General features: G+C 52.7%; 1 long non-coding RNA gene across 1 annotated transcript in view; it reads left to right on the top strand.

Annotated features, from left to right (window-relative positions):
• The window catches only part of LOC146866649 (uncharacterized), an 87,167-nt gene that overhangs the window by 62,680 nt on the left and 3,033 nt on the right, over window positions 1–21,454 (top strand). The window contains exon 2 of the long non-coding RNA XR_014965691.1: window positions 16,822–16,925. This is a non-coding gene — a long non-coding RNA (uncharacterized LOC146866649). The remainder of the gene's footprint in view (window positions 1–16,821; window positions 16,926–21,454) is intronic.

Here is a 21,454-nt window from a genome sequence, read left to right as displayed (position 1 = left end):
GAGCGTACCCGGGCCCCTGGGGGCCCCAGCGGGCGGGCCCCGGGTCTGCCTTCCCCCATCTCAGGATCCCCGGACCTCACAGAGGTCTGACCCAGAAAACACGGCAGAGATAGGACCATCGGGAAGGGGCTGAGAGGCAGGAGCGTACCCGGGCCCCTGGGGGCCCTGGTGGGCGGGCCCCGGGTCTGCCTTCCCCCGTCTCGGGATCACCGGACCTCACGGAGCTCTGACCCAGCAAACTCGGAGAAAAAGGACCATCGGGAAGGGGGCTGAGAGGCAGGTCTGCGTACCCGGGCCCCTGGGGGCCCCGCTTCGGGCGGGCCCGGGTGCTGCCTTCCCCTGTCTCGGGATGCACGGACCTCACGGGGCTCTGACCCACAAAAATCAGAGAGAAAGGACCATCGGGAAGGGGCTGAGAGGCAGGAACGTACCCGGGCCCCTGGGGGCCCCGGCGGGCGGGCCCCGGGTCTGCCTTCCCCTGATTCAGAATCACCAAACATCACTTTGGTCCAACTGACCCTCTCCCTAGTAATCCGGAGGAAAATTACCCCCCTTTCTTGTAATCCGTGCGCACGAGGTGACAGAGGGGACCCTAGGCGCGAATGTACACGACCTCCTGGAGCCCTCGCTGGGATCCGGGAGGCAAATGGACCCTCATCGAGACTTCCAGGCAAGCTCGGCCATCTGGTCGTGCACAATGCTTTCCTATGGGGCGACCAGATGGCCGAGCTTGCCTGGAAGTCTCGAAGGGGGTCCATTTGCCTCCCGGATGCCAGCGAGGGCTCCAGGAGGTCGGGTACATTCGCGCCTAGGGTCCCCTCTGTCTGAAGGGACGTGCGCGACCAGATGGCCGAAGGGGCTTGCGCGACCAGATGGCCGAGGGGACAGGCGCGACCAGATGGCCGAGGGGAAAGGGAAGGGGAAGCCTCCCCGGGCTCTCCGGGCACCATGCCGCGTGGCAGGACCCCGGACGGAGCCAGGGGCGGGGAGGCCGCCCTGGGGGCCCCCAGGGGCCAATGAACCCAGACGAGCCTGGGGAGGCTCCCCGGACACAACGGAACCCCGCCCCGGGCCTTTGGCAGTGCCACAGGCCGGGGGACGGGGCCCGGGGCCGGAGACCCCGACCCGGGGCCCGGCCGGGCCCCTGGAACCAGCCGGAGCTCCTAGGCCCGCAGGCGCAGGGGAAGCCTCCCCGGGACCTCTGGACCCCGCCCCGGGCACCCTGCCACGCGGCAGGACCCCGGACGGAGCCCAGGGCGGGGAGGCCACCCTCCCCCGGGCCCCCAGGGGACAATGAACCCAGACAGGCCTGGGGAGGCTCCCCGGACACAACGGAACCCCGTCCCGGGCCTTTGGCAGTGCCGCAGGCCGGGGGACGGGGTCCGGGGCCGGAGACCCCGACCCGGGGCCCGGCCGGGCCCCTGGACCCAGCCGGGGCCCCCGGGACCGCAGGCGCAGGGGAAGCCTCCCCGGGCCCTCCGGACCCCGTCCCGGGCACCCTGCCACGCAGCAGGACCCCGGACGGAGCCCGGGGCGGGGAGGCCACCCTCCCCCGGGCCCCCAGGGGCCAATAAACCCAGACAGGCCTGGGGAGGCTCCCCGGACACAACGGAACCCCGTCCCGGGCCTTTGGCAGTGCCGCAGGCCGGGGGACGGGGTCCGGAGCCGGAGACCCCGACCCGGGGCCCGGCCGGGCCCCTGGACCCAGCCGGGGCTCCCGGGACCGCAGGCGCAGGGGAAGCCTCCCCGGGCCCTCCGGACCCCGTCCCGGGCACCCTGCCGCGCGGCAGGACCCGGGACGGAGCCCGGGGCGGGGAGGCCGCCTTCCCCGGGGCCCCCAGGGGCCAATGAGCCCAGACAGGCCTGGGGAGGCTCCCCAAACACAACGGAACCCCGTCCCAGGCCTTTGGCAGTGCCGCAGGCCGGGGGACGGGGTCCGGGGCCGGAGACCCCGACCCGGGGCCCGGCCGGGCCCCTGGACCCAGCCGGGGCTCCCGGGACAGCAGGCGCAGGGGAAGCCTCCCCGGGCCCTCCGGACCCCGTCCCGGGCACCCTGCCGCGCGGCAGGACCCGGGACGGAGCCCGGGGCGGGGAGGCCGCCCTCCCCGGGGCCCCCAGGGGCCAATGAGCCCAGACAGGCCTGGGGAGGCTCCCCGGACACAACGGAACCCCGTCCCAGGCCTTTGGCAGTGCCGCAGGCCGGGGTATGGGGCCCGGGGCCCGGCTGGGCCCCTGGAGCCAGCCGGGGCTCCCAGGCCCGCAGGCGCAGGGGAAGCCTCCACGGACCATCCGGACCCCTTGTCCAGGGCACCCTGCCACGCGGCAGTCTCCGGGACAGGACCGGGGCAGCATCCGGGCCCGTCCTGCTGCCGGCGGAGGACCGAGAGGGGTCCCAGAGTACCCTGTCCCTAGTAATCCGGAGGAAGGCTACATAGCGGTAGGGCTCCCGCCTTAACCATGGGCTCGGTGGGCTCTCTGCTTCCCGGGGGCTGGGGGACAGCGGCTGGGACTCGGGCACGGGGAACACCGACGGAGCTCTCGGGCCCGGGCGCCCCGGGGGTAGGACTGCCCGGGACCCGTGGAGCCCGACCCTGGACACTTTGTCACTCCGCGGGCCGGAGGAGTGAAGCCTGGGAGGATGTTGCCCGGGCGTAGCCCATCTGGTCCCCGGCAAAGAACCGCCAGCCCCGGAGGGGTCTTACGGCATACCCTGCCCATACTAATCCGGAGGAAGGCTACCCACCTTTCTTGTAACCCTCGCGCTCCGAGTGACGGAGGGGACCCTAGGCGCGGATGCGCCCGGCCTCCTGGAGCCCTGGCTGGGATCCGCGAGGCGGATGGACCCTCATCGGGACTTCCAGGCTGGCCCGGCCATCTGGTCGCCCTATTGGAAAGCATTGCGCACGACCAGATGGCCGAGGGGAGAGGTGCAACCAGATGGACGGGACTGACAGGACTCCCATCTGTCCAACCCCGAGCCTTCGCGCTAGGGTTCCCGCCTGCCCACGCAGGGCTCCGTGGCTGCAGGGCTCCGTGGCTGCAGGGCTCCGGGGCTGCAGGGCTCCAGGGCTCTGGGCCTGCAGGGCTCCGGGGCTGCAGGGCTCCGGGGCTGCAGGGCTCCGGGCCTGCAGGGCTCCGGGCCTGCAGGGCTCGGGCCTGCAGGGCTCCGGGCCTGCAGGGCTCCGGGCCTGCAGGGCTCCGGGGCTGCAGGGCTCCGGGCCTGCAGGGCTCCGGGCCTGCAGGGCTCCGGGCTGAAGGGCTCCAGGGCTGCAGGGCTTTGGGGCTGCAGGCCTCGGTGGCTGCAGGGCTCCGGGGCTGCAGGGCTCCGGGCCTGCAGGGCTCCGGGCCTGCAGGGCTCCGGGGCTGCAGGGCTCCGGGCCGCCTGCAGGGCTCCGGGCCTGCAGGGCTCCGGGCCTGCAGGGCTCCGGGGCTGCAGGGCTCCGGGCCTGCAGGGCTCCGGGGCTGCAGGGCTCCGGGCCTGCAGGGCTCCGGGCCTGCAGGGCTCCGGGCCTGCAGGGCTCCGGGCCTGCAGGGCTCCAGGGCTCCGGGCTGAAGGGCTCCAGGGCTGCAGGGCTTTGGGGCTGCAGGCCTCGGTGGACGCCCGGGGGACCCATGGAGCCCGTCCTGGGCACTTTGCCTCGCCGCGGGCTGGAGGAGGAAGCACCCGACGCCCCGGGGAAGTGACGTCCGGGCTTGGCCCATCTGGTCCCCGCCTGAGAACCGCAATCCCCAGGAGGGGTGTCCCGGCATACCCTGCCCCTACTAATCCGGAGGAAGGCTACCCACCTTTCTTGTAACCCTCGCGCTCCGAGTGACGGAGGGGACCCTAGGCGCGGATGCGCCCGGCCTCCTGGAGCCCTGGCTGGGATCCGCGAGGCGGATGGACCCTCATCGGGACTTCCAGGCTGGCCCGGCCATCTGGTCGCCCTATTGGAAAGCATTGCGCGCGAACAGATGGCCGAGGGGAGAGGTGCAACCAGATGGACTGGACTGACAGGACTCCCATCTGTCCAACCCCGAGCCTTCGCGCTAGGGTTCCCGCCTGCCCACGCAGGGCTCAGTGGCTGCAGGGCTCCGGGGCTGCAGGGCTCCAGGGCTGCAGGGCTCTGGGCCTGCAGGGCTCCGGGGCTGCAGGGCTCCGGGCCTGCAGGGCTCCGGGCCTGCAGGGCTCCGGGCCTGCAGGGCTCCGGGCCTGCAGGGCTCCGGGCCGCCAGGGATCCGGGCCTGCAGGGCTCCGGGCCTGCAGGGCTCCAGGGCTCCGGGCTGAAGGGCTCCAGGGCTGCAGGGCTTTGGGGCTGCAGGCCTCGGTGGACGCCCGGGGGACCCATGGAGCCCGTCCTGGGCACTTTGCCTGGCCGCGGGCTGGAGGAGGGAGCACCCGACGCCCCGGGGAAGTGTCGTCCGGGCTTGGCCCATCTGGTCCCCGCCTGAGAACCGCAATCCCCAGGAGGGGTGTCCCGGCATACCCTGCCCCTACTAATCCGGAGGAAGGCTACCCACCTTTCTTGTAACCCTCGCGCTCCGAGTGACGGAGAAGACCCTAGGCGCGGACGCGCCCGACCTCCTGGAGCCGTGGCTGGGATCCGCGAGGCGAATGGACCCTCATCGGGACTTCCAGGCTGGCCCGGCCATCTGGTCGCCCTATTGGAAAGCATTGCGCGCGACCAGATGGCCGAGGGGAGAGGTGCAACCAGATGGACGGGACTGACAGGACTCCCATCTGTCCAACTCCCGAGCCTTCGCGCTAGGGTTCCCGCCTGCCCACGCAGGGCTCCGTGGCTGCAGGGCTCCGGGGCTGCAGGGCTCCAGGGCTCTGGGCCCGCAGGGCTCCGGGCCTGCAGGGCTCCGGGGCTGCAGGGCTCCGGGGCTGCAGGGCTCCGGGCCTGCAGGGCTCCGGGCCTGCAGGGCTCGGGGCCTGCAGGGCTCCGGGCCTGCAGGGCTCCGGGCCTGCAGGGCTCCGGGCCTGCAGGGCTCCAGGGCTCCGGGCTGAAGGGCTCCAGGGCTGCAGGGCTTTGGGGCTGCAGGCCTCGGTGGCTGCAGGGCTCCGGGGCTGCAGGGCTCCGGGCCTGCAGGGCTCCGGGGCTGCAGGGCTCCGGGCCGCCTGCAGGGCTCCGGGCCTGCAGGGCTCCGGGCCTGCAGGGCTCCGGGCCTGCAGGGCTCCAGGGCTCCGGGCTGAAGGGCTCCAGGGCTGCAGGGCTTTGGGGCTGCAGGCCTCGGTGGACACCCGGGGGACCCATGGAGCCCGTCCTGGGCACTTTGCCTCGCCGCGGGCTGGAGGAGGAAGCACCCGACGCCCCGGGGAAGTGACGTCCGGGCTTGGCCCATCTGGTCCCCGCCTGAGAACCGCAATCCCCAGGAGGGGTGTCCCGGCATACCCTGCCCCTACTAATCCGGAGGAAGGCTACCCACCTTTCTTGTAACCCTCGCGCTCCGAGTGACGGAGGGGACCCTAGGCGCGGACGCGCCCGACCTCCTGGAGCCGTGGCTGGGATCCGCGAGGCGAATGGACCCTCATCGGGACTTCCAGGCTGGCCCGGCCATCTGGTCGCCCTATTGGAAAGCATTGCGCGCGACCAGATGGCCGAGGGAAAGGTGCGACCAGATGGCCGGGACCGAAAGGACTCCCAGCTGCCCACACCGAGCCATAGCGGTAGGGCTCCTGCCTGCCCTTGCAGGGCTCCGGGGCTCTGCACCAGGGTCCCTTGTCCCGGGCAGATGGACACTTGGCAGGCCGCAGGACGTGGGATCCCAGGCCCTGACCAAACATCAGGAGGCCCGGGGCCGGTCCCTGCTTCTCAACGCAGCCAGGCCGGGGAGATAGGGGAGCCTGCCCAAGCACGAGGGACCCCAGTCCCGGGCACACGGTCCCTCAGGTTGTGCGCTCGTTTTCAACAATTTTTTTTTTCAAAATTCCGCGAAGAGGCATTCTGCAAATTCCGCCCAGCCCTAGGAGTAACCCGGCTTGAGATAAAAATAGGACAGCGGAACCGCAGCCGACTTTATCGGATGGCTTTCGATTTGGTTCAACCACATTGGCTTGAAAGCATTAGACAAATGGGCTTACAGCACTAAATCCACTTTCTGTGTTAGACATGTGATGTGTGCCATGGTGTAGCAATATGTTTCAGACAACAGATAGGAGTGCAGCCTGTCATTTTGGATTACACTTTGAACTTAGCTCTGTTTCATAGGAGCTGGTTTTGAATCCTGGATAGGACTGAAGTACCACAGTTGAACCCAATTTTGTGGCTTACACTTCTTTGATATAGTGGAATTATGAGACCCGAATCAGGAGAATGATGACTCATAATCCCAGTTTACTTTTCTTGAAGGCTGTTACCTTTATATATTGAAGTGGGTCAAAAGAAGGACTTCATTACTGAACAAAACTAATACACACCTACTACTTTCTTTACTTAACTCACACTTTGAAAATATAGTTTTTGCAAAGGAACAGGGTTTTGTTTATGTCCAATGCTTTGTGGATGTCACCCATGGGGGAAGGGGATTGGCTTTGTCAACGCGGTAGGGGCCAGGGCTACATGTTTTAGTTGGGCAGAGGTTGTGTTCTTTGTCTTGAGCTAGGAAGGAGGGGCTTCTGGGTGGGTGCTTGCACTCTGCAAGGCTGTGGCCCTTTTGTCTGTTTTTCCAGCAGCCTGGGCTTGAGCTTTTTGGGATGCGCACATGACATTGTAGTGCTGATCAGCTATTTTGGATAACTGGATGATTTGTGTTGTATTTCTCTGATGGTGGCACAGATGGGGGAGGAACAGTCATTTGCCTGCATGGATTTTTGTTTCTGGTTTGGCGGTGCAGCTGTGGCCTGAACTTTTGACCTGCGCTAAAGTTGTTCTGCAATTCTTTGCTTCTGTGCAGGTGATTGTCTGTTCCCATGCTGTTAATGTGTGGTGCTCCGCATTGCCCTGCAGCATTCCTTTAGAGCCAAACCTATAATTGACATTGCCAATGCTTGCTATCCATGTCACCCAACTAATAGGCACACACAACCACTACTTACAAAAACAACGTACTACTTCCCTTTTGTGAGAAGTTGGCCTGGCATATGCTGGTCACTAGTTAAAGTGGCCACCTTGCACCAGTCCAATTCGACTCTTATGGTAGATAGGTTTAAGACAACCTTTTAAAGAAAGCTATCCTAGTGGTAGCTGTGGAGAGCAGCCTTCAGGCTAAGTCTCAGAGGAATGTAAAGCAGCTTGTTTTACCTTATAATCTCTTGAATTACCAAATGAAAGGACACCACACTGATATATATATCAAATATATATGTATTTATTTCTAGACACTCTCTGCTAATCTCTTTATGAGATTAGATGCCAGGAACACATTCAAATATCAACGTTTCACAATAAGTTAAGCACAAATATGGCTGGGGCCCTAGGGGCGTACCAGACCATATACTAAAAAAGAGGTTTAGGAAAGTCGACTTGCAGAATGGCAAGGCCTAGGGCCTGTAGAATCGCTGGAGCTTCACGACTGCAGTGATAGCAGGTAAGTAACAGACCCACCGGAAACGCATGCAGTGTGAGAACACAGCCACGGGTTCCCTATTGATTACAATGGAGCAAGTCGCGGTTGGATTTTTAAAGTTTTAGGGTACTTCGAGGAAGTCTACAAGCAAGCCACTTACAAGGTAAGTAATTCGAGGGCCAACACACACTAGGGCACTGGAGTGCACGAGTTACCTCACCCAGGGAAGCCGGGTGCATAGGTGTCTTTTGGTGTCGGGTCGCGTCGCTGTTTTCTATGGAGACCAAAGAAGACTTGCTGCTTGCGGCGACTGAATAAGTGTCCGGTGGAATCCAAGGCTGGATTCAAGATGTAGAAGACCTGAAAATTGAAGGGACAGTGTTCACAGTTACTTGCCAGCGACCCGGGGCCAGGAAGATGGATGCCCATGGATGTCGGGTGATTTCAGGTCGTCGATGGTGTTTTGACTCTTCGCTCACGAGGTCCAGGGGAGATTGACGATGACCAGCAGCTGGATTCGGAGTGTCCCACAACGTCTGCAGCTGACTGCGTTATTGGCAACCAGATTGGAGGCAACAAGCCTTGGCAACACCAAGTCTCGTGTGGAGTGAAGAAAGTCGATGGTGCAGACCAGCAAGGTCTGAGGGACTCACCCAGCGAGGGTGAGTGAGGGCAGGCCTGGAGCAACCAGGGGAGCCCTTTTAGTTGATTAGAACGTCTTCAGGGGACCCACAAGCCAACAGGCAAGGGATAGCAACGACGCCTCTTGAGGAAATGCTTCACAGGAGCCCACGGTCACTCGGGACGGGGTAGGCCTCTGATTTTCGCTGCAAAACCTGCTGGAGGCTTGGGACACAAATGGTCCAAAGCACATGTTCGTTGAACGTTGAGAAGAGGTTGCACTCGACAATAGTGCACATTCCCATGTATTGCAGTTCCTCGTCACTCGTGGGGCCCAGACACCACAGCTTCGCTGGGGACTCACAATGGCCATTGAGAAGTCAGGAAATTTACTTCTGGGGCTGCAGGGACTTCGGACTCCGGCGGGAGCGGGAACGTTTGCGACCATTGTTTCAAGTTTTGGTGCCTGCCAAGCAGGGGAGTCACTCCTTGACTCCAAGGGAGATTCTTTTGTCTTCCAAAGGTAGTGGAACGTCGAAGGGCCAGGATTCTTCTTGTAAAGCGTCATCCAGGGTTATCTAACTTGCAATGGCAAGGTGTGCCTATCTTATAGTAAAAGAAAGGGAGGGACTAGCTCTCCTCTAGGAGGGCCAGGGGGGTGGGTGGTTATACCCACTTCCCTTTGTCCAGTTTCACGCCAGAGCAGGGGCTGGCAGCCCCTGAACCGGTTTGAGCTGGCATATGCACAGAGGAGCCTACTGCTCCCCCAGTGCAGGACTTCAAAGCACTCTAAGAGTGCACCCACCCAGCTCCAATACACTAAATCCTGTCTGGAAGGTGGTGACTCCTCCCTGTGACAGGATGCCTATTGTTGGGCCTCCTCCACTGTGAGTATCGGTCAGCAGCAGGAGGGCAGCCCTGTGTCTGTGACTGGTGGCATCTATTTTGTGATGCCAGGGCTCTTTCAGATTTCTACCGTGTTTCCACAGTGGGTACATGTCTATCCCTCTAGAACGGTGGGATCATACTCCCACACCAGTTACTGGTGTGGGAGTATGATTCCAAGTTGTTTGACACCAAACACAACATGTTTTGATGCAGCCATCCCAGAGTTAGCATTTACCGCGAGGTTATAATGCACTTAAGAGTATATGGTTTAACCGCATCCACTAACAGCCACAGAGAATAGACGCTGCCAGCTGCAGAGGGGCCCTGCTCAGGCAGAGGCACCCCTTCACATTGTAAACCAAGCACCCTGTCCTCAGGATTGATAGGGCCTGCCTTAGGGGTGAATGATAGGTTTATATGTGTGTGTATGGTGAGATATAGGAACATATACCTCTGTGAGGAATGCTAACACTACCTCACCGAGGCTGCAGTACCAGGCCTGTGGTGTCAGATTTAGTCTGCTTCCCAGGGGTGGCATAATACATGCTTCAGGCCCTGGTAGGCCTGTAAAGTACCTATGCCCTTTGTACCTGAGGTACCATATACTAGGGGCTCAGAAGGCACCACAGTATCCAATCACTAGTGCATCTAATATGCACGCCAAGATGTTTAGAGAGAACATAGAGACTGGGGCCCTGATTAGCAGGGACCCAGCCAGACTATAGCTAGAAACCAGTGTTAACATCAGAAAAAAAGTGGGGGCAACATAAGTGCAGATCCTACTCTCCTACACAACCCCCCCAAACGCAGGGACACTAAACTAATCTTGACCAGTTGAGTCTTCGGTTTCTAAGTGGAAATACCTTGAGAGTCCATCTGCATTGGCATGTTGGGTCCCAGGCCTATGTTCCAGTGTATAGTCCATCCCCTGTAGGGAAATGGACCGCCTTAGCAGTTTAGGATTTTCACCTTTCATCTGTTTGAGCCATAAGAGGGGCTTGTGGTCAGTCTGAACTATGAAGTGAGTGCCAAACAAGTATGGCCTCAGCTTCTTCAGGGCCCACGCCACAGCAAAGGCCTCCCTCTCTATAGCTGACCAACGTTTCTCTCTAGGGGCCAGCCTTCTGCTTATAAAAGCTACTGGCTGGTCTTGACCTTCATCATTCAGTTGAGACAGTACAGCTCCCACACCCAGCTCAGAAGCATCTGTTGGGACAATGAACTTTTTTGTGTAGTCTGGACTCTGTAAGATGGGGTCAGTGCACATGGCCTGCTTCAGGTCATCAAATGCCTTTTGACAGCTAGCTGTCCACTGAACCTTCTTTGGCATTTTGTTTTTAGGTAAGATCATTTAAGGGGGTCACTATAGAGCCATATCCCTTAACAAACCTCCTATAGTACCCAGTCAGGCCTAAAAAGGCTCTCACCTGTGTCTGGGTGGTTGGAGCTACCCATTCCATTATGGTCTGGATTTTGCTCTGCAAAGGTTGAACCTGACCTCCACCTACAAGGTGGCCCAGGTACACAACCTGACTCTGCCCTATCTGGCACTTAGTGGCCTTGATAGTGAGGCCTGCTTTTTGCAGGTCCTCCAAAACATTTCCGAGGTGGACCTGGCGATTCTGCCAGGTGGAACTAAAGACAGCAATATCATCTAGATAAGCTGAGCAATAAGTTTCCATACCTGTCAGAACTTTGTCCACCAACCTCTGAAAAGTGGCAGGTGCATTTTTCAAACCAAAGGGCATCACCACAAAGTGGTAGTGCCCATCAGGGGTTGAGAATGCAGTTTTGACCTTGGCATCCCCAGCTAACCTGATCTGCCAGTAGCCAGCTGTTAGGTCAAATGTACTCAGATACTTGGCTGAGGCCAAAGTATCAATCAGTTCATCTGCTCTTGGTATTGGATAGGCATCAGTACTGATGACTGCATTGAGGCCTCTGTGGTCTACACAAAACCTCATTTCTTTCTTAACACCCTGGGTATGAGGTTTAGGCACAAAAACTACTGCACTAGCCCAAGGGCTATCTGAAGGCTCAATCACTTAGTTCCAACATTTTCTGGACTGCAGTCGTGATACAGTCCCTGACATGGTCAGGTTGCCTGTAGATTTTACTCTTGACAGGCAGACTGTCTCCAGTGTCCACCTCATGGGTGCACCAGGAAGTCTGACTAGGGGTCAGGCTAAACATATGTCTAAACTGTTGCAGAACGTGTCTGCATTTAGTTTGCTGATGATCAGTGAGGCTGCTTGCCAAAGCAACACCATCTACTGACCCATCATCAGGGTTCTGTGAGAGCAGGTCAGGGAGAGGGTCACTTTCCTCCTCCTGTTCCTCATCAGTTGCCATGAGCAAGCCCATGTCAGCCCTTTCAACATATGGTTTCAATCTGTTGACATGGAGCCCCCTAAGGGGGCTCCTGGGAGTTCCAAGATCCACCCGATAGGTGACTTCTCCCTTTTTCTCAACAATTGTATGGGGGCCACTCCACTTGTCTTGGAGAGCTGCTGGCACGACAGGCTCCAACACCCACACTTTCTGTCCTGGCTGGTATACAGTCAGCACAGCATTTTGCTCATGCCAAGTTTTTTGTAGTTCTTGGCTGGCCTCCAGGTTTTTAGTTGCCTTCATGTATTCAGCCATCCTGGAGCGGAGACCAAGTACATAGTCCATCACACCCTGTATGGGAGGTTTGAGGGGTAACTCCCAGCCTTCCTTCACCAAACATAATGGACCTCTTACAGGATGCCCAAACAGAAGTTAGAAAGGGCTGTAGCCAACCCCCTTCTGTGGAACCTCCCTGTATGCAAACAGAAGGCAGGGAAGTAAAAGGTCCCATTTTCGCCTAAGCTTTTCTGGGAGGCCTTTAATCATTCCATTTAGGGTTTTGTTGAAACTTTCAATTAACCCATTGCATTGTGGGTGATAGGGTGTAGTGAACTTTTCGTTTACACCACACTCCTTCCACATTGCTTTTAGATACCCTGACATGAAGTTGGTACCTCTGTCAGATATAACCTCCTTAGGGAAACCCACTCTGGAGAAAACTCCAATGAGGGCTCTTGCCACCACAGGGGCTGTGGTGGTCCTGAGGGGAATTGCATCTGGGTACCTGGTGGCATGATCCACTACCACCAGGATAAACCTGTGCCCAGATGCTGTTGGAGGGTCAAGGGGACCAACAATGTCAATCCCTACCCTTTCAAAGTGTACCCCCACCACAGGTAGTGGTATCATGGGGGCCTTTGTTGTACCACCTGACTTGCCACTGGCTTGGCAAGTGACAGAGGAGCGACAAAACTCCTTGGTGTCCTCTGACATATGTGGCCAATGAAAATGTGGTCAAGCCTATCCCAGATCTTGTTTTGTCCCAAGTGTCCTACTAAAGGGATGTCATGTGCTAGGGTCAAGAGGAACCCCCTAAGCTTCTGAGGTATTACCAACCTCCTGATGGCTCCAGGGGTAGTATCTCTAGCCTCAGAATATAGGAGTACCTCATCCCAATAAACTTTATGGGACCCACTAGCACTCCCAGCAGCCTGCAGTCTGAGGGGTTCAAGAGAGGAGCAGCACTGTTGCTCTTTGCTCAGATCTTCCCTAGAACATCCCCCTGCCCCGAAGAACTCAACCTGATCAGGCTCAAGTCCCTCTGGGGCAGTTCCTTCTTCAGGATCTGCTTCTCCTCCCTCAGGAGGGGAATCTGTGATCTGAGACAGAGGGGAAGGCACTGCCTTAACCCTACTGCTCCTCCTCTTGGGTAGCATCTGGTCCATAGTTTCAGAATCCAGAGCTGGTTCAGCTTTATGCATTTTGGCCTGTGACCTGGTCACAGCAAATACCTCGGCAGGTATGCCCAACATCTCAGCATGAGTCCATAACTCTACTTCAGACCAGGCTATAGTCTCTAGATCATTGCCCAATAGACATTCGACAGGGAGGGCTTCACTGACTACTACTTTCTTGAGGCCAGTTACCCCTCCCCAGGAGAAATTCACAACTGCCAGACTATGGTTGGTCCTGACATTGCTTGCATTGGTAACCTGGTACATTTCACCCAGGATGTTCTGCCCAGGGTCCACAAGATCCTCTGCCACCATGGTAACACTAGCACCTGTGTCCCTGAATGCCAAAGCCTGTTTGCCATTTATTACAGGCTGCTGTTTGTATTTGCCCAGATTACTGGGGCTCACTAGGAAGGACATATCATTGTCTCCATAACAAATCAGCAATGCCTGAGTGGGAACTCTGAGTAGGCCCGAGTCTACATCAGAACCCAAGGTCTACCCTATTACACCCTTATTCTGAGTACCACCTCCACCAGTAGCTGCACTAGGGGGAACAGTTGCCTTAGGGGCAGGAGTGGTGGTGGTTTGGTCTTTGAACTTGTTACAATCAGAAGTCCAGTGCCCTATCTGTTTACAGAATTTGCACAAGGGCTTCTTTTGGCCTTTCCCTTTGTTATACTTTGAATCCCCACCAGATGCAGATTTTTGGGGCCCTTGTGAAGACTTCTGGTCTTTTGACTTATCCCCACCTTTCTCAGAGCCTTTAGGATCTTGCTTCTTATTGTCACCCCCTTTATTTTGGGTTTTCTGCCTCACCCTGGTTCTGACCCATTGTATGCCTTCTTTGCCAATTCTTGGGGAGAGGTCAGTTCAGAGTCCACCAAGTATTGATGCAACAACTGGTTTTGGCAATTATTAAGGATCTGTTCTCTCATCATAAGATTATACAATCCCTTAAAATCAGTAACTCTACTACCAACCAGCCAACCCTCCAGAGCCTTGGTTGCACAATCTACAAAGTCAGTCCAGTCCTGAGTCTGTGCTTTCTGGGTGTCTCTGAACTTCAACCTGTACTGTTCAGTGGTTAAGCCAAACCCATCTATCAATGCACTCTTCAGGACTTGATAATCATCGGCATCCTCTTCTCTAACATTGAGGAGCTTGTCTCTCCCTTTATCAGAAACAGAGAGCCACAAGATTGCTGGCCACTGTTTCTGGGGAACCTGTTGTACTCTACAGGCCCTCATAGCAGTTATCCATTTGTGGATATCATCCCCACTCTGGTAGGGAGGAACAACCTTGGACAGGTTCCTATGGTCTGGAATGTAATCTCTGACTCTAGGGACACTGTTGCTTCCACCAGGGGGTTCTAACCCCTCTTTTCTAGAAGCTCTCTGGAGCTCAAAGGCTTCTCTATCCAATGCCAACTGCTTGGCCTTGAGGGCAACTCTTGCTTCCTCATACTGTAGCAGTTTGTACATTCTTTCAGAGGAGGGTTCTCTTCTAGTAAGATATAAGTTCCTCTGTTGGACAGATTCCCTGCCAAAGTGATATGAGTGGTCAGATTCCCTTGAAGGGGACCTATGCCTCTCTTCCACTCTGTCAGTTCTCTTAGGGAGAATTCCTCTGTCCTTTTCAGATCCCTGTGGATCTGGCCCTTCAACCACAGAGTCCAGGTCATCTTGATTTTCATCATCTGACCCAGAGACTATAGCTGACCCACCCCCTCATTCAGAACCCTTAGCTCCTAGAGCTAACTTAAGATCATCTGCTGTCAGCAGATCTATCAGGTGTAGTGTGGAGGGACTCTGTCCTATCCTCAGGTGCCTTGCAGCACACATGGCTTTCAAGTCAAAGAAAGGCATGTCCTTATACTGAGGCTGTGTGGACCCACTGGTTCCAACATTCTAGTGCTGTGCAGTGTTGTACTACCTACACTAGTTTGTGGCCTACTGATCCTAGCTTGAGCTGTAGCAAGGGTGTGCAATCCCTTCACAAACAGCTCTAAGTTCAGTAGAACTTGATGATACTAAGCTTGACTTTATATGTACTTTGAGTACCTTTAGTGGTTTTCAGTTAGTAATTCAAATAGAGATTTTCTGGTAAAACAATGGCAAACTGTAATCCCACACGCTGCCCACCAATGTGAGAAGTTGGCCTGGAATATGCTGGTCACTAGTTAAAGTGGCCACCTTGCACCAGTACAATTCGACTCTTATGGTAGATAGGTTTAAGACAACCTTTTAAAGGAAGCTATCCTAGTGGTAGCTGTGGAGAGCAGCCTTCAGGCGAAGTCTCAGAGGAATGTAAAGCAGCTTGTTTTACCTTATAATCTCTTGAATTACTAAATGAAAGGACACCACACAGGTATATATATAAAATATATATGTATTTATTACTAGACACACTCTACTAATCTCTTTATGAGATTAGAAGTCAAGGACATATGCACAAATCAACATTTCACAACAAATTAAACGTACCAGACCATATACTAAAAAAAAGAGGTATAAGAAGAACGACTGGAGAAGGGAGAAGGCCTATGGTCTTCAGAAGCGCTGGGGCCTCACTAATCCACCCAAGGCAGGTAAGTAAAGGACCCACGGGAGACTCATGCAGTGTGAGAACACAGCCGCGGATCCCAATAGACTTCAATGGAGCAAGTCGCGGTTGGAATTTTAAAGTTTTAGGATACTTTGGGAGAGTCTACAAGCACTCAATTACAGGGTAAGTAGTTCTGGGGCCAACACACACAGGAGCACCAGAGTTCTCGAGTTACCTCACCCAGGGAAGCCCGGTGCATAGCTGTCTTTTGGTTTCGAGTCGCGTTGTCGTTTTTAATGGGAGCCAAAGAAGACTTGCTGCTTGTGAAGACAGGAGAAGTGTCCGGTGGAATCCAAGGCTGGATTCTGAAGAAAGAAGACCTGAAAGCAGAGGAGACAGTGTTCTAAGTCACTAGCCAGTGACCCAGGGCCAGGAAGCTGGACGCCCACAGATGTCGGGTGATTTCAGGTGATCACGGGTGTCTTGACTCTTTAGCCACGAGGTCCAGGAGGTGTCGACGATGACCAGGACCTGGATTCGGAGTGTCCCACGAAGTCTGCAGCTTACTGAGGTGTCGGCAACCGGATTGGAGCTAACAAACCTTGGCAACAGCAAGTCTCGTGGAATGTGAAGCAAGTCAACGGTGCAGACTAGCAAGGTCTGAGGGACTCACCCAGCAAGGGTAAGTCAGGGAAGGCCTGGAGCAGCCAGGGCAGGGGAGCCCTTTGATTCTGAGCAAAAGTCTTCAGGGGACCTGTAAGGTGCTTGGTGTTGTTTCGCAGAGACGCTATGGGCCAAGCTCCCTATAACTCTATTCAACAACCCAAGATATCTAATGCACTCTTCAGGTTGATTATAGGATTGAGGGAGGAGGGCCGGATTCGACGCTAATGAAGTTCCTGTAGTCGACCTGCGAGGCAACAAGAAAAGTCCTTAACGCTCTTATTCTTTACTAAAATATTCTAACTGATCTAAGATCTTGTTGTTCACCTTTTTGTTAGATTATTTATTGCTACAAAGTTCCTACCTGCGATGCTACAGAATTGGGCTTCGCGTCCAGGAAGTTGTTGCGAGATGTAGGATTCCGATGTTCTTCCCCTGTTCTCTGCTAGATGTGTTTTGTTAAGCAGTTAGACGTGGGAATCTATGGGTAAACAATATACCACTATTAATAATTCTGCACATTAGAAAACAACCTAGCTGCTTTTTACTCTTTTACACTTTCCTCTAAATTCTTGTACACTTACTGCGCAATCTTCCTGTTATTTAGTTTTCTTGATAAGTTTTCTAAACGAGAAAGGATAAAAACAACATAGCGAAATACACATTGCACTCTTCCTAATATTTGCGTTATACTGTTTTGATATCAAAGTCCTGGTTCCTTTGTTTTCCGTGTGTCCAAAAATTAGTATTTCTTTAAATCTGTCTTTCTTGTGATGGGCGCCAAAAGTATTTAAGAAATGTCACTTAGCTTCTCTTTCCTTGCTTTCAGGTCTCTTCTCGCCGAGGAATGGTGCAGATAGCGTGGAGAATGAAGATTCCAGTAGCTGGAGCGAAGGCATGAAGAATTCAGAGAGCTGGAGTGCTGAAAAGAAGGTAAGTGGAGATCTATGGAGGAGCGAGGTCAGCGCGATGTTTCCTGATGTAAGGCCGGAAGGCTAAGCACCTTCCAGAGTCTGGGTGTGGCTTAAATACTCCAGCCACACCCAGAGACGTCTGTAGGAAGAGCGTGAGTACGTGCCCTCGCATCGCGTTCCGTTTTTGCATGGACGCGAGGCAAACAAAAGACGAGCAATGCACTTTTAAACCTGTGAGCGAAACACTCCATATTACGAGTGTTCTGCGCTCAATGCACCACGAGTACTGTAGCTTTTGTATACCTTTTTGATTCCTGTAAAGCGTTCCACATTCTGTCCGCAAGCGGTGAGCAGCACCGCTCAGAATAAACAAACATTGGCAAATATCACGACATGGCAAAATATTACTACCATGGTAAAAACATCACATCATTCTCACAATGAGTCCAACAACATCCATAATAGCAATCACCATATCAGTAACATAAAACAGCACATATACATTATGGAGTGCAGGATTCACGGGATAGGGGTGGGTTTTTTCTATGAAGAAAAGGTCTTGAGGTACGTGGGTTCATGACAGTACCCCCCTCGTAGAATCCCCCCTAAAACTCTGGGAACTGGTTTTGGTTTCTCAAGATAACGAGCATGAAACTTTTTCAATGCCTTAGGAGCATTTTGTAAATTGGCCAAGGGTTCCCAAGAACGTTCTTCCGGGCCATATCCCTTCCAGTCTATAAGATAAAACAATTTCTTTTTAATGCGTTTAGAATCCAGAACTGCTTTTACTTCAAACTCTGGAACTCCATCTACCTCAATGGCCGATGGACCAGCTGTGAGTCTAGTTTTGGAATTAAACGGTTTCACTAAAGAGACATGAAAGACCGGATGAAAGTGGAAGTTGGATGGAAGTGACAAATTCACACTGACTGGATTAATAATTCTTTCTATGACAAAAGGAACAATAAATCGGGGACGAAACGCCTTGTGACTTTTAATTCTTAAGTTTTTTGTAGATAACCAAACCTTGTCACCTACCACATAAGAAGGAGGTTTCGACCTATGTTTATCAGCAAACTTTTTTTGACTTTCTTTTGCTTGTGCTAAGGATTCTTGTGCTTGTTGCTGAAGTGTTACCAACCGAGTTACAACCTCTGTGACTGATGGGATATCACCTGTTACTTTCTGTAACTCCATAGTATCTTTGGGATGGAAACCATGATTACAAAAAAAAGGAGACATTCCAATAGCAGAATGCTCAGAATTGTTGTAAGCAAATTCCATAGCCCACAAAATATCAGACCATTCTTGCTCACAGGTACTTAACATACATCTTAGAAATTGTTCTATGGGTTGATTCGTGCGTTCAGTTAAACCATCAGTTTGAGGGTGGTAACTGGACGAAGTACGCACTTCCATGTTCAAAGATTTTCCTAATTGTTGCCAAAAATGCAAAATGAATTGTGGACCTTTGTCCGAAAGTACAATAGATGGTATTCCATGTAATTTTACTATTTCTTTGACAAAGACTTGAGCTAACTCAAGTGCAGAAGGGAGTTTCTTCAGTGGAATAAAATGAGCTTCTCGTGAAAACTGGTCTATTACAGTTAAAATGGTAGTGAAGCCAGCTTTCGTACGAGGTAACTCTACTATAAAATCCAAAGAAACAGTGTGCCAAGGTTGAGGTGGTACGGGTAAGGGTAACAACAATCCACTAGGGGCCTGATGAGTTGTTTTGTTTTGAATGCACACAGAGCATGTATTAACATAATCTTGAATATCTTTGAACATGGTAGGCCACCAAAAATTTCTCTTAAGTAACAGATACATTTTAGTGACTCCTGGATGAACGGACAACAAAGAATCATGATATGTCTCTAGAATTCGTCTTTGAATAGATGCAGTAGGCACATAAACTTGATTGTTCATGTACAATAAGTCATTTCTCCATTGCAATAAGGGATACTTAGTACTCCACTCTTCTTTAGATTGTGTTCTCAGAGCCGCTGAAACATCTGTTAACACATTAGTGTCTATCAATCCTATGTGAAAACGTTCCAACGGAAGAATTGGTTGTATTTTGTCTTGTTTTGTATTCAAATCATCACTTATACCAATGCGAGATAAAGCATCCGCTTTGTTATTCTCTTTTCCTGGGCGGTAAGTGATGATAAAGTCATAATCATTAAAAAAACTGCATCCAGCGCAACTGACGAGCAGACAAAGCTTTGACAGATTTCAAAGACTATAAATTTCGATGATCCGTATATATAGTTACAGGATGTCTAGCCCCTAACAGATAATGACGCCATTCTTCAAACACTGCTTTTATAGCTAATAATTCCCTATCAGCTATGGCATAGTTTTGTTCTGTGGGAGACAGTTTCCTAGAATAATATGCAATGGGATGCATTTGACCTGTGCTTTTGTCTCTTTGAGATAAAATACCTCCTATAGCATATTGTGAAGCATCCGCTTCAACTATGAACGGTTGTGCTGGATCTGGATGTTTTAAAACAGGGGCTGTTGTAAACTGGTCTTTTAAAGCTTGAAAAGCTGCTTCAGCCTCTATTGTCCACTCAAACTTCACATTTTTTCTTAACAACTTGGTGATAGGGGTAATTATTTTAGAAAAATTGTCAATGAAACGCCTGTAAAAATTGGCGAATCCCAAGAAACTTTGTACCTGTTTGATGGTAGTGGGGCTAGGCCATTCCGTGATAGCTTGAATCTTTTTCGGGTCCATTTCTATTCCTGAAGGACTGAGAATATAGCCTAAAAAGTCTACGGTGGTTACGTGAAACATGCTTTTTTCCAATTTTACAAATAGGGAATTTTGTAAAAGCTGTTGAAGAATGGCTCTTACCTGTTTTACATGATCGGACTTGTTCTTTGAATAAATTAGTATGTCGTCTATATAAACAACACAACATATGTCCAGGAAATCTCGTAAGACCTAATTTATAAAAAACTGAAACGCTGCAGGGGCATTACAGAGTCCGAAGGGCATGACCTGATATTTATATAGACCAAATTTGGTCCGGAAGGCCGTCTTCCATTCATCGCCCTCTCGGACTCTTACTAGGTGATAAGCCCCCCGCAAATCCAGTTTCGTATAAATGGTAGCATCTTTGATTTGGTCAAGTAATGTTGGTATTAATGGTAATGGATACCTATTTTTCACAGTTACATTGTTGATGGCGCGATAGTCAATGCACGTGCGTAACTCCCCCCCTTTCTTAGGAATAAAAAAGAGAGGAGATGAGACTGGGGACTTTGAATGTCTTATAAAACCATTTTCCAGATATTCATCCAGGTATTCACGTAGATGCTCATTCTCTTTTTCTGTTAACGCATAAATGCGACTACACGGTAGGGTTGCTCCAGGTACTAGATCTATTTGGCAATCATAATCCCTATGAGGTGGCAATGTATTGGCCTTTTTTTTGTCAAACACATCGATCAGATCACTGTATACTTCTGGAACACCTTCGATGATTAGAACACTTTTTGATTCCTTAGGGAAATCATAACCCTGTATTAGCAACTCAGTGCCAGAATGATGTTGTAAACAAGTAGTATGACAAAAGTCAGATTTAAACAATATCGTTCTCTGAGTCCAATCTATATAAGGATTATGGAGCACCAACCATGGTATACCTAAAATTAAACGAAACTGAGGAGCGTCGATTATATCAAAACTTATATCCTCAATATGTTTAGAAGCACAAGTCATGGTCAACAACTCTGTATTGTATTGTATAGGACCTGAAGTTAATTCTTTCCCCTCAACAGCTCGTACTATCTCTGGTGTTTCCTTTATGATTTTATGCAATCCTAACTCACAGAATAATTGAGTGTCCACAAAATTACCTGTAGCCCCTGAATCAATCAGTGCGTCTATGGACCAAGTTTTAGTTTTATCAGTTTTAGACTGCAGAAAAACTCTGATACTAAGATGACAGTGTGAGGTAGCTGGGTTTGTGGAGGCCAAACTGGTTTGAACACTCGATAAAGTGACCTCTCTATCTATCGAGTTTTTTAGTTTTCCGACTGTTGCGTAGCAACGACCTCTGTAGATTTTGTTTTGGGTCTATTTGGTCGGGTTGGACATTCTTTTACAAAATGACCTTTTTTCCACAGTAAAGACATTGATTTAATTTGCGGCGTTTCTCTTTCTCTTCGACGGTTAAGGGCCCTCTAATGGTTCCTATTTGCATGGGCTCAACCAAGTCTAATTTGGTAGATAATTCATTTCTAATGATAGGTTTTTCTTTAAATGAAAACCTCCTATGATTGGTTTTCCCCCTCTCACCTTTTCTCTCAGAAATGCGATGATTTAATTTTACCACTAAATCTATAAATTCTTCACTATCAGTGGGGGGATCCAGGATTTGTGTGACCATATCCTTTAGATCGTCTCTCAAACCACGATAAAACAATGATACTCGTTTTTCCTCTGGCCCCTCTGCTTCAATTACCAACCTATTAAAGGTTGATATATAGTGTAGAAGGTCTGAAGTTCCTTGTTTTAAATTCAGTAGTTCA

This window comes from Triturus cristatus, chromosome 1_2, assembly GCF_964204655.1.
Source record: "Triturus cristatus chromosome 1_2, aTriCri1.1, whole genome shotgun sequence".
Classification (NCBI taxonomy): domain Eukaryota; kingdom Metazoa; phylum Chordata; class Amphibia; order Caudata; family Salamandridae; genus Triturus; species Triturus cristatus.
Note: the sequence above shows the minus strand (reverse complement) of the source record. Positions and strands in the feature narration are given on the sequence as shown.